General features: G+C 49.2%; 1 pseudogene across 1 annotated transcript in view; it reads right to left on the minus strand.

Moving 5' to 3' along the window:
* Positions 1 to 18,126, minus strand: part of LOC144770899 (alpha-2-macroglobulin-like) — a 198,468-nt pseudogene that overhangs the window by 47,559 nt on the left and 132,783 nt on the right. The window contains exons 15-19 of the transcript XR_013599063.1: positions 17,802 to 17,954; positions 16,067 to 16,234; positions 10,995 to 11,145; positions 4,878 to 4,992; positions 2,008 to 2,237 (exon numbers count right to left, since the gene is read on the minus strand). The product of XR_013599063.1 is annotated as an alpha-2-macroglobulin-like (transcript). The remainder of the gene's footprint in view (positions 1 to 2,007; positions 2,238 to 4,877; positions 4,993 to 10,994; positions 11,146 to 16,066; positions 16,235 to 17,801; positions 17,955 to 18,126) is intronic.

Raw genomic sequence — 18,126 nt, forward strand, 5'->3', positions numbered from 1 at the left:
CGTTGCTTTTTAATATTTATCAGGCCCCGCTGTTCACACTGATTGCCAATTGGGGAGTCACTGCAATTTCCTACGCTGATGACACCCAATTGGTTTTTCCATACTCTGAGGTATCGGAGGCAGCCTTTGTTAATTTCAAGGGCTGCCTTCGTGATGTGGCATGCTGGATGAATACCAATAAACTGAAATTGAATGCGGGAAAAACGGAGGTTATCTTTTTCGGGAAAGGCGCCTACCCTCCTGCCGAGTTCTGGTGGCCGGCCGAGATGGGCCCTGCACCGCTCCCCAGTTCAAAGGCAAAAAACCTGGGGGTTACATGGGATGATGGTCTATCTTTTGCCCCTCACATACAGTAGGTCACTGGAGGATGCCTAAGCAAACTTAGAAACCTACGGAGATTTCTTCAACTGCTTCCGGAGGGATGCCGAAAGACTGTTATCCATGCCATGGTCACCTCGAGGCTTGATTATGCCAACGGCCTCTATTCAGGCCTCCCGAAATTTTTGATACAAAGGTTGCAAACCGTTCAAAACTCGGCTGTAAGACTGTTAAGGCATGTTCCTTTTAAACACCACATTTCTCCACATCTACACATGCTACACTGGCTACCTGTGGCCAGCTGGATAAAATTCAAGGCTCTCACTCTGGCCTACAGAGCCGTACACGGAACCTGCCCGAACTATTTAAAAACACGACTGCCTAGATACTCTCAGGCTAGACTCCTCCGTTCTAACCACCAGGTTCATCTTCGCGTCCCTCGAGTGAAAAGGGCTCGCTTGGGCGCCAGAACTTTTTCCGCAAGTACGGCACTTCTTTGGAACACCCTGCCGCCTGAAATACAACAGGCATCCTCTGAACCCAGTTTTAGGAGACTACTGAAAACCTGGCTTTTCACGCAATGATCTTAACTCCTATCATTCAGCGCCCGTGTCCTGAGCCTCCCTCCAACAGGGAGCCGTGATTCGGGCCTCAATCACCTCTTGGGATCTAGAGGCTTGACAGCTCCGTGACTGACCGCAGCGCCCGTGTCCATCGCCTCCCTCCAACGGGGAGCTGCGAGTCAGACCTCATTTCACCTCTTGGGATCTAGAGGCTTGGCAGCTCCGTGACTGACCGCAGCGCCCATGTCCTGGGTTTCCAAGGACTATGGCAGTATTTATTACAAATTATGTCTAACTATACTGGAGTCGGGCAGGCTCCAGAGGTCTGGCCTACCACTAGCCATGTGAAGGGGAGGAGGTTTACAAACAAGCACAAGCTCATCCCGGGGGCTGTCTACCTTCCATTCAATGTCCTGGACATATGAATCACAACAAGGGCTGCTCCCAGTGACATCGCTCTGCCGGACCAGTGCTCCCATCTCACGTGCTTTGCAGGCTGGGCTGGTCCGAGCTGGACAGCACAGTGCAGATGGAGTGCCTGCGGCTTCTTGACAAGGATGATGCGGAGATGAAAGTCCTCCTGGTCTTCTGGGACCAGCCGTCTATAGACTGGCTCATGGAGAAGCCAGTAGCATCAGCTGAAGGTCGGGTGGAGACCATGTTCCTTCTGGTTCCAAAGCCAGGCTGGTCACCGCTGGGAAGAGACATCCCACAACTGCAGAGTCTGTGGGAGCTCAGAAGCTTCACCCAAGAGGTTGTTTACTTTCTCCACTCCACTCCATCTCCATCTTTTAAGTACTTTTTGAAACACTTTGCAGAATCCAATAAGGCTTGCTCCTAAATGGACAGTCTAGCAGCCTACTTGTGAAGACCCTCAAATAGGTGTGTCTGTGATGTGTTCAAGAGTTTGTCGAATAAGGACTCACGTGTGATAATCAGACGCTCAAGGAGTTGCCGGAAGCCACAAACATGGATTACGTCAAGTAAGAGTGGGAGAGGATCAGGGAACAGGAGGGGAGGTCATGATGATGGAATATGTATACACTCCCTACTGACTTCTACCCAAGCACCCACTACAAAAAGACACCCCAAGCATGTGCGCGCTCTGCTGCACCCCCACACTCACCCGGACACACTGCGACAGGTAGTTGAAGACTGAGCTTCAAGACGAAGGACTCGTCCTGGATGAGGGAGTAGGGAAGAGTCATCTCACTGAAGAAGTCCTGGAAGCCGGTCACACTGGCCGGGACTTTGGTGGCGCCAAACCCATGGGTCTCGGAGGAGCAGAACCCGTCCGCCTTCCATTCGGTGATGGTGTCCGGGAGTATGAGTGGCAGCTCTGCAGACCCATCCGAGCTAAGAAGAAGCAGAAGGAAAAACTGAACAAACAAGGTCTCCATCACCTGTGCCTTCAGAAGCTCCACCTTTCACCCACCAGGTCTGCGTCGCACGCACCTTGCCCAGTAAACATCACCTGAAAAGGTTTTATCATGCTGGCCCAAAACGTCTTGCCCATAAACAGTCTCTAGGTGTATCAGAAATCTTGGAAACTAAACTTCTGAAAAGACCAACCTTCAAGAATAAGTGTGTGCTCAAATAATCCAGCCTTGGAACGCAGGGTGATTGCAGCAAGCAGATAACCCACTGAGCTGTGCGGAGATCAGTGAGCAGATTGGAAACCCAACAGGTCCAAACGCCTCTAACTTTCAGGTCGGGTACATGACTACTTCTTACTCCACCTGGTATCTGCCATGCTGGATACATGCTTTGATCATACATATTGAGCTGGCAAGAGCTTGTGGCCCATACCGGTCTCACTTGCTTCAGGACTACAACCAACAAGGAGTCCAGCCAGCGACCCAACAGAGGCACCTGGGGAAGACTAGCCAGTGACTAACAAATGCAAACCCCCCTAGCCATTGAATGCAGGAACATGGCTCTAAAATGCCATCTGTCTTGTTGACTGGAGTTGGTGATCCAAGAGGGTGCACCCACCTGGGGGTCGAGCTGTACCCGCGGGACTGGCTGTACCTGGGGGGGGCAGTAGGGCCAGGGGGACTGGCTGTACAGGGGGGGGGGGGCAGAGGAAGCCCCAACAGTATCTGGGGGTCCAGCGGTCCCTGGGGGAAGAGAGGGGGGGGGGGCAGCTGTCCCCAGGGGTTGGCTGTATCGGGGGTGGTTGGAGGTCCAGCTGTCCCTGGGAGCATGGCTGCACCCTGGGGGTCCGTCTGCCCCAGGGGGGTGCTCCGTGGTACCTTAGAGGGGGGGTTGCTCCATCGGCACCTTGGTGAGGGGGGGGTTGCTCCATCGGCACCTTGGTGGGGGGGGTGGTGCTCCAGCTGCACCGGGGGAGGGGGTGCGCCAGCTGCACAGGGGGAGGGGGTGCTCCAGCTGCACAGGGGGGAGGGGGTGCTCCAGCTGCACAGGGGGGAGGGGGTGCTCCAGCTGCACAGGGGGGAGGGGGTGCTCCAGCTGCACAGGGGGGAGGGGGTGCTCCAGCTGCACAGGGGGGAGGGGGTGCTCCAGCTGCACAGGGGGGAGGGGGTGCTCCAGCTGCACAGGGGGGAGGGGGTGCTCCAGCTGCACAGGGGGGAGGGGGTGCTCCAGCTGCACCTTGGCGGGGCTCGGGCTGCACCTTGGCGGGGCTCGGGCTGCACCTTGGCAGGGTCAAAATCTAGTTGAAGCTAGTGGGGGGGGGGGTGTCAATCTGGTTGTACCCGGGGGGGGGGGAGGGGGTGTCAATCTGGTTGTACCCGGGGGGGGGGGTCAATCTGGTTGTACCGGGGGGGGGGGGGGGTCAATCTGGTTGTACCCGGGGGGGGGGTCAATCTGGTTGTACCCGGGGGGGGTCAATCTAGTCAAACCCAAGAGGTGCCTAGTTGACCCAGGAGGGCCTAGTTGTACAAGGAGGGGGCTGGTCAAGTTATACCCGTGGAGTTTAGTTGTCCCTGGTGGGGGAGGGAGGTTCTAATTGTCCCTGGTGGAGGGAGTTCTAGTTGTCCCTGGTGGAGGGAGTTCTAGTGGTCCCAGAGGGGGGTTCTAGTGGTCTCGGGGGGGTGGTTTAGGGGTCTGACATCTAGCCAGCATCCAGTACTTTGGGGGAGTCCTTGTGTTGGTCCTGCTTCTGGCTCAGTCTCTCTGCTGTGCCTTCCCTTGAGGTTAGAAACAGGCCTGAAACCACAGGAGAAGGTTGACGTGTGCCTCTGCTTGTAGGCAGGGAGCTGGACTGACCAATGGGGACAACTAGGAAAAAACACTTTGGCCAGTGAGGCTCTGCTTCAAATACGACCTTATCAAGGGGACATAGCAACGTTCATCTGCATCATGAAAAGGTGGACGAAGGACTGGAGGAGCCGGTCAGTCTACACGGCCCCCTCGACCTGCTCCTTTGTGCACCCACCCTACAAGCGAAGAGTGAAGGACTCATGCGTTGACCACGGGTGCGGTCTTCAAAACATCACTACTCTCCTTAGCTGCTGCAGAGTTTGGATCCACAGATTCCAAGCCCTAGAGGGACACCTGTGCTTCCCTCCTTCACCAAGAGTCCCTGAAGTGTCGTCTGTGGTCCTGAAATGAACTGGAACCATTCTTCTACATCTTGCGATTCGAGCTATCGTGGGTGCAGGTTTTGCTGCCACCATAACCTCTGCCCAATACATAATCCAGGTTTTCTTTTATGAGACGTAAGATACTGGGATGTCCATCTGCCCCGGAGGTCTCCCAACAGGTCTCTGCATTGATCACCTCTCTGCCGCACCAGTCAACCGTCCAATCATCTGAGTGCTACCACCATCCCGCCTCCTACATGCGGGCTGATCATATCCAAGTCTCCCATGTCATGCGACAGCAAGCCAGCCCCAGAGACCTTCAAGCCAGCCCCAGATATCAACTAGACTATAGTAACCATGGTAACAGTGATGGGACTTGTGATAGTCAATATAAAAAAATAGTAGTAATAAAAGTTAGAATAACTCAAGGTTAGTATTATTTACTTACTCGACTTCAGCGTCGCCGTAGACCCATGATTCTGGAAAGAAGAAGCGGACAGTCTCTTGCACAGCACTACTGAAACCAGCAGCAGCTCCAGCAGGGGCGCTGTCCATCATGGCTACTACAAGAGAGGAGGAGACAACAGTAAGGGCACGCTGGGGGTGGGGAGTGATGCTTACACCAATCACTCATGGGGCAGTTTCCACACTAAACTCACTGCACGGAGAGCAGGTCTCACACCAATAACGATCGCGCGTGGCACAATCACACCATTGGCCCAAATTACACTTTTGGCAGGAGGAGTTTCCAGAAGCCACACTGGGAGACTGACAACTTTTGCGACTGAAAATTGGCAATATTTAGGGTGGTTTGAATGCTAGAAATGTTTGAAAGTCTGTGAGAAACATGCAGTCACCTTTCCATAAGCAACATGAACACAAAGCTATTCTTTGAATGTTGTGTGTAGCATGATGGCACTGAAGGGTGCAAGGGAAGTGTCGGAAGCCGGCTCTCTATATAGGGATCTAAAATGAAGTGCACTGTGCAGAGAGTCCAGTGGATCCTCAAATGGTACACAGAGGTAAAAGCAGATACATCTAATGGTCTTTTTGTGGTAGTGTGGGTGAGCAGTTTGACATATCAGTGGGTAGTATTAAGCATTTGTTGTACTCACAAAGGCAATAAATGAGACAAACTCAAGAATAAATCCGAGACCAAGTTATAAAAAACATAATTTTTATTTAATTTGTAAGAAAATAAACACAGTTCTAGGATAAGTAATTTAGGCGTTACAATTTTTCAAAGCTCAGAAAATACATCACTTGTGTGCAATTATGCATCACTAGAAGCAATGGGGAAAAGGCAGAAAAATGTATGTACAAAAAAAAAAACCTCAGACAATGGGTCACGAAGTTCACCTTCTCATTTTAGGTCGGTGTCGGGACCAGGTCCAAAGTTCCAGCAGGAGAATCCCAGATCGGTTCGGAGCAGAGTGCTGAGCGTCTTGGAAGCAGGTGCGCACGACAAAGGGGGCCACTTGAAAGTACACTGCACTGGAGGACATACGGGTAAGTCTGATGGGGTTCTTTTGAGGGAGGAGGTTGCAAAGTGCTTAGGACTATGGGAGCACAGCTGGTTAGTCAGTGCTGGGGCCAGGTGCAGAGTAAACAGGGCAGTCTGGCGTCTTGCATCCAGAGGTCCTCCCGGTCAAGAGCAGGCAACTTGGAAAGGCGATCTTGGGACAGCTGGGCCACTCAGGAAGTGTCTTGACATCCCTGGATAGGTACTTGCTTCTGGTGCTTTGGGAGTCCAGAATGAGCTCCTCTTATTGGTGTGTGTTGGGGATCCAGTACCCTGGGTATTGAAACCCTGCGGCTCCGGGAGGTTCTGGTGTCTCAAAACTTAGTGAGGAGACAGATCAGACCCTCTGAAATGGTTCTACCTTTTCTTGCTTCGGTGCTGCATCGAGATCGGGGAGCAGCAAGTCGACAAACCAGACTGAATAGTAATCAGTGCCGGCAGAGTGCAAGGGAGTGATACCTTCACTCCAAGAGAGCTTCTTGGCAATGTCTGGAAGGCTGGAGGTGGTCCATGGTTCTTGAAGTCCTTTCAGGTTCAGGACAGCGCAGCAGCCATGGTTTGGTGTCTTTATTCTTCTGCAGTGGAGCTTCATTTCTCGTGCAGCGGGTCTTTTATCCTGGTCTTCTCTTGTCAGTCGAATCCGAGGTTCAGGCATCGGGAGGCCACCTAAATATTGAATTTAGAGGCCTTACAAGGGGAGACAGGTAGTAGCCAATGGGCTACCTACCTTTAGGGTGTCTACACCCTCTAGTGGACACTTCTGTGGGAAGAGGCACTACCCTAGCCGTATAGGTTGTTTCTTTACCATCCCAAGATGGTGGAATTTCAGGAGTGGGGTTCACATCGCCTGTCCCGCCCTAGGGGTGGTGTAGGCCAAGTGGGGACCCTCCTCCTAATCTAACTAATTTTCCAGTCTTTCCTCCTGACAAAAGTGGAGCAGGAAAACAAGCTTGGCTTCCCCTACTATCTGGAGGTTCCTGGGTTGGATTTAAAAAGGTGGCATTGCATTTGAAGCTCGTCACCCAGAAAGGCCACCCTGCCCTGGAGGTGTGAAGCACCTCCGCCCAGAGGAGGCTTTGTTTCGGTCTGCTGAGAGCAATGATTTTCACCCCATGAGGTCAGAAGCAGGTCTGGTTGTAGCAGGCTGATGAAAACAACTCAGGGACCACACCAGTGCTCGGTAGGTTTACAGGGGACCCTCTAAAGGGGTCTCTGGTATGAACTAATGATTAAATCCACCACTGGCATCAGCGAGTATTTATTAAGACAAGATGTTTGGTACCAAACATCTTAGACATCAGTGAAGACATCATGGAGCCAGGAAACTCGTGTTGACAAATATCCAGCCCATGCACTCTTTATGGCTTCCTTGTGCACTTGCATCACAGATTAGGCTGGACATTATAGGGGCAAATCTGCTCGTGCGGATATGCCCTCACTTAGGATATAGTGCACCCTGCCTCAAGGATAAAGGCATGCAGGAGAGGGGACTTACTTAGATCTTCTGTAGTGTATGGGAGGCATCGCACAGGTGTACGCCATGTCGACTCTTCGGATTTCTCTACACCAAGGCAGTAGAGGACTGTGCCCAGCCCAAGTCTTTGCCACTTGGCACATGACATACTTGAAGGCCAAGACTAGTATTCAGTCCTCTCTGGTGGGTGCGTTGGGGGTTGTATACTGAACTGATGGCATGACTAAGACAAAAAATGTGCCAGGCACATACTGGGCACGGATTAAGGCAATGCAAAGTGGGATGAACGCCTGTAGGGTGTGCCTAAATCCCATGACATGTCCCCAAGTCCTGATGGGCCCCAATTAGAATAAACTAGTTAATATGGATGGCTGGAAATGACAGTGCTTATATACAGCAGATGTGGCCATAATTAAATGTTGTGCTTGGTCAAAGGCTACGTCCAGTGGGTTCTCAGGGGGGTTGTACTCGCGTTAAGCGTATTGCCAAAACACAAATGAACTGAAGATCTCCCCTTACTCTTATGAACATTATGGTCAAATTCCAAGGCCGTGATTCAGAGTCTGTAGGAGGAGTATGTTCTATTCATCTCATCCGATAGAATTTGACACTGTACGATTCGGAACGGCACCTATTGTGAGGAAGAACATGAAGAGTTTGTGGTTCACTACACCCCACAATGTGCATGTTATGGTAAATACTACTGTTTTTACATCCCGGTAGGTTGGACTTGCTGAAATTTAAAAAAGGGTGAGGTATTTAATGCTCCTGATAATTGGCAGGTGTGGTAAATTGTAATTGAATTTATATAGGGCCCGATGTAGGACACCAAATACTGGCCGGTAACGGCCGATTTCGGCCGTTACCGACCGGTATTTGGTTTTTGAGATGTAGGGGGCCCAAATGTTAACGATTCTGTAAATTTACCGATTTGGTAAATCTACCGAATCGGTAAATCTAGATGTAGGTGGCACTTAAAATAGTGCCACAGGCCCTTAAGAATTCGTTATTTACCATGAAATACTATTTCATGGTAAATAACGAATTCCTGTGTACATGCACATCTGTGCATGTACACCTGTGCCATGTGGCACACATACATGCCCTAAGGGCATGTATGTGTCACATGGCACACAAGCCTGAATCAGGGGTGCAACAGGGTGTCAAAGTGATACCCTGTCCTTGACAATTTGGTAATTTTACCAAATCGGTATTTAACGATTCGGTAAGTGACATTGATTCCCATGGGCCCTAAGGCCCATAGGAATGTATGGCAATTACCGAATCGGTAAATTCAGATCCGGCAAATACCAAATCCTACCGATTCAGTATTTTATACAGATTTTTTACCTACATTGGATTTACCGATTCCTAAATACGGAATCGGTAAAATTCGGTATTTATGAATCGGTAAATCCAATTTACCTACATCTAGCCCATAGTGCTTATTACCCCATCCGAGGCATTGAATACTACCCAAAATGGAATTGCCACCCATACAAAAAAAACAGAGGTTTGCAGAGGGGTCAGTAAAAAAAACGCCCCACTCATAATCAGGGTGTAACATGAAAAATACACTTTATTTGTGGGTTTTGGGACCTAAATAAACTAAGCTTTGGGTCCTAAATAAACTAAGCTTTACCTTGTTTACGGAGCTGTGCCACCATAACTCCCCCCAAATGCACTGCCAATGACATCACATATATAAGCCAATGACATCACATAGGTTACGATCGAAGACACCTCAAAGACAGATACTTCATTGTATAGAAGAACAGAAGTTACTTACCTGTAAACTGTGGTTCTCCAGCATTGGTGTCTATCATACATTTTCATGCTTGAATCATTCCCCGTGGTCGGAGTGGGAGTCCATGGTGTGTGTGTGTGCATACACACACACACACACACACACAATAACATAGCTAAAACAATTTCATAGGAAGTATTGTAACATAGCAATCAATAGGAAAAAACTTGTCACTTTATTAGCTCGTCCAAGTCATTAGATATAGTCCAAACTCCAGAACCTTCTCCCCATAGGCTCAAACCCTCAGATTTTCTACCGCACTTCGTGTGAAGGGAGTCTCCCCGAGCTCTGCTCAGTACTTCAACTTTCCTCTTTAGGAATTCTTCTTACATCTTCACTACAATGTCTACTACAAAGAGATCACTCTTCAGACAGATTCTTGTGGGAAACTGCGACTTCATTCTGAAGACCCACACAAACAGTGCATCTGCCTCTTCCATCCTGACCATCAGGTGAGATAGTACAATATGCAGGACTTTTCCTCAAAATACCTGCAGAGACAGAGAAGGACGTCTGTGTCTACAGAAGCTCAAGATGAAGGATAACCCATTGTCAGATGTTGAGTGATTCCTCTCTCAAGACTGTTGCCTCAAGGAAAAGGGCTAGTGAGGCGGAGATGACATCTCCTAAGGCTAAGGTACTGAAGAAACACCATTCTAAGTGTGAAGACCAGCCTTCCTCGCCTAAAGGGACTCCTCTTCCTAAGGGCCAGTCTCCACTCTCTACACCTCCGAGATCCAAGTCTCAGGTGTCAAAATCTCTGCCTGAGAGACTTTTTCCTCAGAAAACTTGCATCTCGTCGACAAGCTAGTCGTCGATTCCTCAGTCGACGAAGTCCTCAGTCATCACAACTACGACGACGACTGACACCTTCTCTTCGCCTAAACCCGATATGGTAATGTTGTCGGCGTCTTCTCCGTTGAAGCTTGTATCGGTGACGGTGAGACCTCATTTATCTACCACCTCTATCTCATCGTTGATGACGAAAAAGAAGCATTCGTCGACGAGACCCTCCAAGGATCAGCTGGTTCTGTCGTCATGCTCGCAAGTGCCATGCCTTGCCTGGGGGAACCAGAATTGAAACCTCAGTGGCAGTGTAGGGGGCCACCAGCCTGACCAGGCCATCTAGGGGTAGACACCCAGTTCCTGCTGTGCTCAAGGAAACCCTGGCTCGACAGAATCGAAAGGAGACGGCGAATGAGAGCTTAGCAGAGAAGGAGCTTCCCCAGTTTATGGTGGTTGAGGTCCCGCTTCACCATGGCCTATGTAAGGCAGCCCCAAGTAGCCGACTTATGAAAACTGAAGGCCCAAGTTCTAAACCTGGCGTCCGCACACAAAAACAAATGGTGTCATAAATGGACCTACCCGAGGGAAAAGGAAGAATGTATGTGCGGTATAAGGTCAGTGTGTAAGAAACCTCACTTGATGGCCACAATTTGGAACAATCACCATACAACCCCATTTGCAGTGCTCGCTTGCTCCCAGCTGTACGATAATCAAGCATAGGCAGTATAATTGCATGGCATGTTTGCATGTCTCCTTAGGATGTACAGTATGGTTCATGAGATCTGGCCATCCCTTCACCAACGACGGATGCGTAACAGCAAAGGCACAATTGTTTCAAAAGTGAATAACGAAAGCACTATTAAACCCCAGCATTACCACCCAAGCACAAGATGCAAGTAGTAGAAACGAGCAAGCCACATCGGAGGTACATTTTCAGGCTCTGCCAGTAACACCACACACGCTTTCACAAACAAACCTGATTCCATGGCCACTTCACCTTTAAATGCCTTGCCACCTCTTCGCGGCAGTGGTATGGGCGACGGCTGCGGCTCCGGGCAGTAGTTTGGAGTCGGACAAACATTTGGCTTTCGGGGGTCCTTTGTACTGATGATCAGCATACCTATGTTCTAGGAATCAGAGGGAAAAACACAGAGCCTTGAGTGCTGGTGCTCTCCATTCAAGCGCCTCCCAATCCTCACGATAACACTATTAGTGCTAGAACCGGACTCAATCCGAGCTCTGCCAGAGCAACAAGTCGCCGAACCAAGTTCAAGCTTTCCAGCACTTGTCGCAGTCCCACAACTTCTAGGTTAGGGTTTCATCACTGCCCTGAAGCCATCACCCACTCAAGGCCAATGAGTGTCATTGTGTGTTCCTCCGCTTCATCCACCCTCGACCCCCCCAGCGTCAGTCAACGCTGCCTCCCACCCCTGCCGTATACCGTCTTCCCACTTTGGTTATAACTTTTCAGTCAATATCAGTTGCCTCTGGCTTTCAGTTTCCCAAACCTTCACACTGACCACAGGACACTGTTCCCTCAAACTCTTACGCTGCTGGTTACCTCTTGTCCCTCCACTTCTGACTTCCCCATTCGTCCCTGCCCCCTCTGTCTCCGGTAGACTGCCCCAGATCAGGATAAGTCTTCCACACTGCATCAACCATACCACCCTTATTTCAGTCTCCTCAGACACACACATTATATCCTATACACTCTGAATCTTGCTTGCCCTACGACAGCTATGCTTGGACACCTTTCCTCCACTAAAGGTAAGGTCTTGGTTTTCTTCCTCCAAGCTTCATGTATTCAGGTTTCTTGATCAGAATACTCTTTTCCAACCCCTGTACTCAGACACAGAGTGCTGTGTGAACATTACAGCCAAACCAGGAATCTTACATTTCTGAGCTGAGCCTTTCTACCAGCTTTCACACTTGGAGTCTGTCTTCTAGCGAAAGGACACATACTTCCACCCAGCACTGGGGGCCTTCGCTTGACCGGCCTGGACCATAGGCACACAATATAGAGAAAGAAAGTCTACATCTGAACACATCAGGCGTTCATCATGAGCGTTTGGTGCTTGTTCGGGTAGTGTAGAGTTCACATACCATTGGCCACCATTGACCTGGAGGCACTCCCACTATTCAGGAACAACTGAGGTATTGCGCCAATTGGAGGAGACCAATGCAAATTTAACTTTGGGCCCTTTACCTACACCCAGGGGTAATTCATCCAGATAAAAGGTTGAGAAGCAAGCATAAGCAAATAACACCCAACATCCAAGGGAACACCAGTTGTACATCCTCCACTCATCCCACTTCCTCCCAACAACTGAAAGAAATGTAAGACAACAAAGCCACCCTCAGGATATAGTTTAAAAGGCCTACACCTATTCATTGATTTAAAAAAGACCGTATAATGGTGATCAAAATAAGGGCTAGTAAGAGGTGTGGCCAAAGGCAGAGACCATGAGCAGAACATGTGGGGTTGGGATGTTAGGAGGGAGGTTGGGTCTTCCACATTTCCTAACCGCACTATCACAACTGCACAGACTTTCCTGCCCACAGGTACAACGCTTGACCAAAAACATGAACGATAACATGTTTATCCCTTGGGCACTGCCATGATCTTCATTCCAGGACATGCATGACTGGTGCAGACCACCAGCCGGGGCTGCTGGTCTACCGTGGATGGGCTGTGCTTAGTGTCAGATGCTAGAGGCATCACTAAACCGACCTGCAAGCATGGATTTTACATAGGTCAATGCTCACCCAAGGGGAAGGTGGAGAACATAGAAAATGAAATCATGTACCCAGCGTGCCAGGCAAACCTAATGACACATGCAGAGTCAAGCCAACTCCTTCAACTTGCTGGAGTCTCCAAGACTGGAGATGGCCGCGACTCAGTAAACCAGCCAGTGGGCCATCGATTAACTATATGCTGTTGTCCGCAGTGATCAGAGCAGTACCACACACACCCAGACATCGAAGGTCCTCGCAAAACCTGGACAAAGGAGAAGCTGTGGGTACAGCACATGACAGAATGAAGTGAACTGGCATACCCCAATGCCAAATAAGAGCTTAGCTTACGGTATAATGATAGGTGCGATTCACCCAACAAACATCTCCTGGAATAAACCTCCTCAGTCTGGCCGGAGGGGTGTGCCTGTGAAACATCTTTCATAGCCCCTGCCCACTTTTGAACAATTCTAAGGAACTAAGAGGATTGGGTTCACCGTTTCTCTTCATCATTGAAGGTTCCTTCTCAAATTCTCTTGGGGTGCCAGTGTATGGGAGGGAGGGGCACTCTCTGCATTGAGGAGAGAACGTGCCAACACTTCACGCTATGCTGCAGAGCAGATACCCTCAAGAGGAGAAAAGTTTCAACCCTGGCTTCGCTTCTCTCTGGTGCAAGGATGGGTTCCTAAGGCAGGGAACAGGGTCTGTAATGTTCTTCCTTCAAAGATCGCAGGAGGAGATTCCCTCAGGGAAAGAAACCCTTGAATACACATGAAACCGATCTAGGGTGAGTCGAAATGTCTGGATTCCAGTGCGGATGGCAAACCTTCAATGGATGGTCTGTGAGGCTATGAACCGGGGCGGGTTTCGGTTGTATATTCCTGCAGTGACAGAAGCAGGACTGCAGACAGAAAGGGACATTGAAGGGTGGGTCAGAGTATATGCAATCCCATCATTTCAACCACTCATCTGTTTGCACCCTCAACCATTGGTAACCAGTGAGAATGGGGCAGCAAAAACACCAACATTATGTCCTAAAATATGCCAGCACAAAGAGTTGGAGGAGGAATGGTTGAGTAAAGAAACAGGCTGTCTCCAAGTTAGAAGCAGATCCAACAATACCATGGACCACACCAAGACCAGAAGCAGATCCAACAATACCATGGACCAAACCAAGACCAGAAGCAGATCCAACAATACCATGGACCACACCAAGACCAGAAGCATATCCAACAATACCATGGACCACACCAAGACCAGAAGCATATCCAACAAGACGATGGACCACACCAAGACCAGAAGCAGATCCAACAAGACCATGGACCACACCAAGACAAGAAGCAGATCCAACAAGACCAAACCAAGACAAGAAGCAGATCCAACAAGACCAAACCAAGACCAGAAGCAGATCCAACAATACCATGGACCACACCAAGACCAGAAGCAGATCCAACAATACCATGGACCACACCAAGACCAGAAGCAGATCCAACAAGACCACACCAAGACCAGAAGCAGATCCAACAATACCATGGACCACACCAAGACCAGAAGCAGATCCAACAAGACCAAACCAAGACCAGAAGCAGATCCAACAATACCATGGACCACACCAAGACCAGAAGCAGATCCAACAAGACTAAACCAAGACCAGAAGCAGATCCAACAAGACCAAACCAAGACCAGAAGCAGATCCAACAATACCATGGACCACACCAAGACCAGAAGCAGAACCAACAATACCATGGACCACACCAAGACCAGAAGCAGAACCAACAATACCATGGACCACACCAAGACCAGAAGCAGATCCAACAATACCATGGACCACACCAAGACCAGAAGCAGATCCAACAATACCATGGACCACATCAAGACCAGAAGCAGATCAACAATACCATGGACTACACCAAGACCAAAAGCAATTCCACCAAAACCATGGACCAAACCAAGACCAGAAGGTGTTGGAAACCAGGGGGGACAGAAGAAAGACTGCACTTCTACGGCCATCTTGGAGTCATTCTCCATAATGCTGTACATCTTGTACCATGGACTAAACCAAGACCAGAAGGAGGTGTTGGAAGCCAGGGGGGACGGTAGAATGCACTTGTACGGCGCCATGGAGAGTCACTCCCCAGTGCTAAGGGATCAGACAAAACCCTGGACTTTTCTGAAGAGGCCAGGAGGAGAGGCGGGTATCAGAAGAGTCCCACGACCTGCCTCACCAGGCTCCAACACTGCTGCATGCACTGCGCTTTCCCAGCGTTTGTGGATTTCCAGCTGGGTAGACCATTCAGACCATGGCACGGATGGCAGAAACTAGTTAGGAATCTAAGATGCTATTGATTTGAGAAAGTAAAAAACATGGCACAGTCTGAGAAAGGGAAGAACAACTTCATGTGGCAGACTCAGCCAGTTTCCCTTGAGGAGCTTGGGGTGGATGGCTGCTGCGAGTGTATGAAGCTTCCCTGGGGACTTACACTTCTGAGAAGAAATCCCACCAACACCAGCCTTTACTGTGAACCGCTTCAGCACAAAGGCAGTGGTAAGAAACACATGCACGGTTCCCATCCACCGAGGAGGTTCAGCCTGCAGCCACCCCCTCCCCAAGCTGGGGAGTCAGATATTTAGTCTGCGTATTTGCTTACAGTGACTTCATACAAGCACTGAAATATTGCATAAGTGCTCATTCGGAACAGTCTGATGGACAGTGTTTGATCATTTACTGTAAAATGCACATTGAGCCCATTTGTTCTAAATATTCAATGGGTAGACCCCTACACCGCCCAACCGAGGGGAGGGGGGGCAGCCTCACTAATTCGGTCTAGATAGTGGTTTATATATCACTCCTTTGGAAGTTCCCTAGCTGCCAGGTGCTGCTACACAACCCTGGCTGACTCTAAATCCCTCACCCCAAAAGTCTCCATTGACTACAATGCCCTGAAGGCAGACTTCGCGTCTCACCCCCTAGAATCGATCAATTGAGAGAGAGCATTCCATCCAGTATCCTCCCCCCAGACCCCCCGAAGCCACCAGTAAACATCCATGTTTGGGACAGACTGACTGCTGAATGCAGAAAGACCAAGATATTTGCTACTCGGAGAAAAGGGCATGAGAGCAGCAAAATTCTGTTTTGGGGGTGAGTTGATGACACTTGTAATATTATGTTAATGGTTGTGTGGAGCAGCTCTGCTCACAATGTACCCCTTCCGTGCCTAAAGTCTAGAAGCGGAAATGCCATAAAAGCCCATGCGGTCCCTCTCCCCATACAGCTTTGTTTGCAGATACTGATGCATGTGAGGATTGGACACCTACCTCGAAAATTTCAGGGACGGACCCGTCATTGCTGACGTCCGTCACCCTGTACGGCACACCTTCGTGAAAAATGTTCTTCATGTCCTCACACGGCTTTTCGGGATCGGTCAAGTCAAACCCTGCTTGATTTAACCCATAGAGTTCTCGAAACGGCATCTGGTTCATCACCTGCGAGGAGACAAAGAAATACAGAATTTATGAAACAAGGTACTTGGTCATCGTTGAGGAGGATGGCTCTAGCCCTCAAGGGACTCATAACGACACTCAGCATTTCGATCCTGAATGAAGTCCAGCCCTTTAAAATAGATGAAATCGTTTTTACTATAGTTGAATGGTGGATTAAGGAGCTTTAAAAGGATGGGCGGTCGTCGGGTCAGCCTCTTACCCATGATTGGATAGGTTTCTTGTCCCTCTCAGCTCCTTGTTAGATGGCTTTCCTCCTTATTCTTATGCGTGTCCCACCCGGAAAGCACTTCTTGACATGGTTTTTGATTGGATGAGTTGTATCCTGCTATTGTGAGGGACTATTATTTTTTTGGTCAGCACTCCATGTGAGTGCATCACTTTTCTAGCTCTCTTCCCATTCCCCTTACCCCCCACACAGTTTTATTATTTAATCTTTAGCTCCGCCTTTAGCATTTCAAGCAAAAAACCTAGAGTGTTCTCGCTGTGCCTCTTCAGCCTCCACTAAACATCTGCAGACCCTGAAAGAAAGTGGGTGTATTTCTTTCTGAGGCTCAGACAGACCATGTGTTGAACAGCTGTAAGCTCTCAGCTGGCCCATGCCAACTCCATTCATGTTGGGCGTCCTAACTCTTCCTTGCAGGGACTGAAGTCAATCAGAATTCATCTGATAAATGGCTTTGAAAAAGACGGCCGCTCCGATGCACATCGTGGCCCTGCTAGTGAAGAACAGCATAAAATGTAGACTCCTTTCTCTAGCCGTGATGTGCCCTATGGTTGCTACCCTGTTTTCAGTAGCTTTGATGATAGACCGCTTGCCGCACCAGGCTTGGGCCCAGATGTGCGAAAGCTTTTTGCATTTCTTAACAAGCAGGATTGCAATTTTGGCCGGTTAAGAAATGCAAAACAGCCTTTTCAAAAGGGCAAACTGGTCTCAATTTGCGGTTTTTACCTGGTATTTGTACATGTGCTTTAGGAATTGCAAAGTATTCCCTAATGCGAATTTGGCATTTAGGAAATGCTAATACCATCAACTCAAAGTCGATGGAAACCATGTGCAAGATAAAAAAAATGTATTTAAAAATGTCTTTGTTCAAGGCGACATGAAGGGGACATGTGCATTTACAAATTTTGGGGTGCCTCCAGAGGAGCCTTAACCGCAGAGGCACCCTTGGGTTTGGATTTCTTAATTTGCAATCTCCTATTAGGAAATCGCAATTTAGGAAATGAAAACCATTTCCTATTTTGCCCGTAGGTGGGAATGTAATGGCATTGCCTACTTGCGATTTCCTTATAGCGATTCCTCTGTAGGAACCAGTTTTAGGCAATCACAAATGTTGTACATACCCGTTTGCATTTCCTAAATAGCGATTCCTGCGAGATTCCTATTTAGGAAGTGCAAAATAAGACATTCGTACATATGGCCCAAAGGTCCGTTGAAGCGCAGATGAGGCTGCACTTCACGCGGCACCCACCTTCTTGCTTGGCAGCACCATATCAGCACTGGTCAATAGATGGAGTAGGAGTAAAAGGAAAGGGTGAGAGGTCCTACCTGGTCACCGAGCGACTGGCTACTTCCACCACTCATGAGCAGGACACTCTGATCAACGGCGCGGACGCCACAGCGGGAGCCTGGTGCTGCCTGGATACGGAGATTGATGCTGGAGCCAGGGCGGGCCTTTGCTACGGAGAATGTGAGGTTGACCTGTGAACAAGAAACAAGATATTTGAAAGAAAAAAAATAATAAAGACAGGAGGAGCATGGCCCAAGACACAAGGAATATAAAGACTACTAGAACATGCAGGGACACTTTCCATCGCCCAGTAATCTCCAAGAGAGCGACGCAGCACTCCCTCTGTGAGAACATATGTGACAT

This window comes from Lissotriton helveticus, chromosome 7 (genome assembly GCF_964261635.1).
Source record: "Lissotriton helveticus chromosome 7, aLisHel1.1, whole genome shotgun sequence".
Classification (NCBI taxonomy): domain Eukaryota; kingdom Metazoa; phylum Chordata; class Amphibia; order Caudata; family Salamandridae; genus Lissotriton; species Lissotriton helveticus.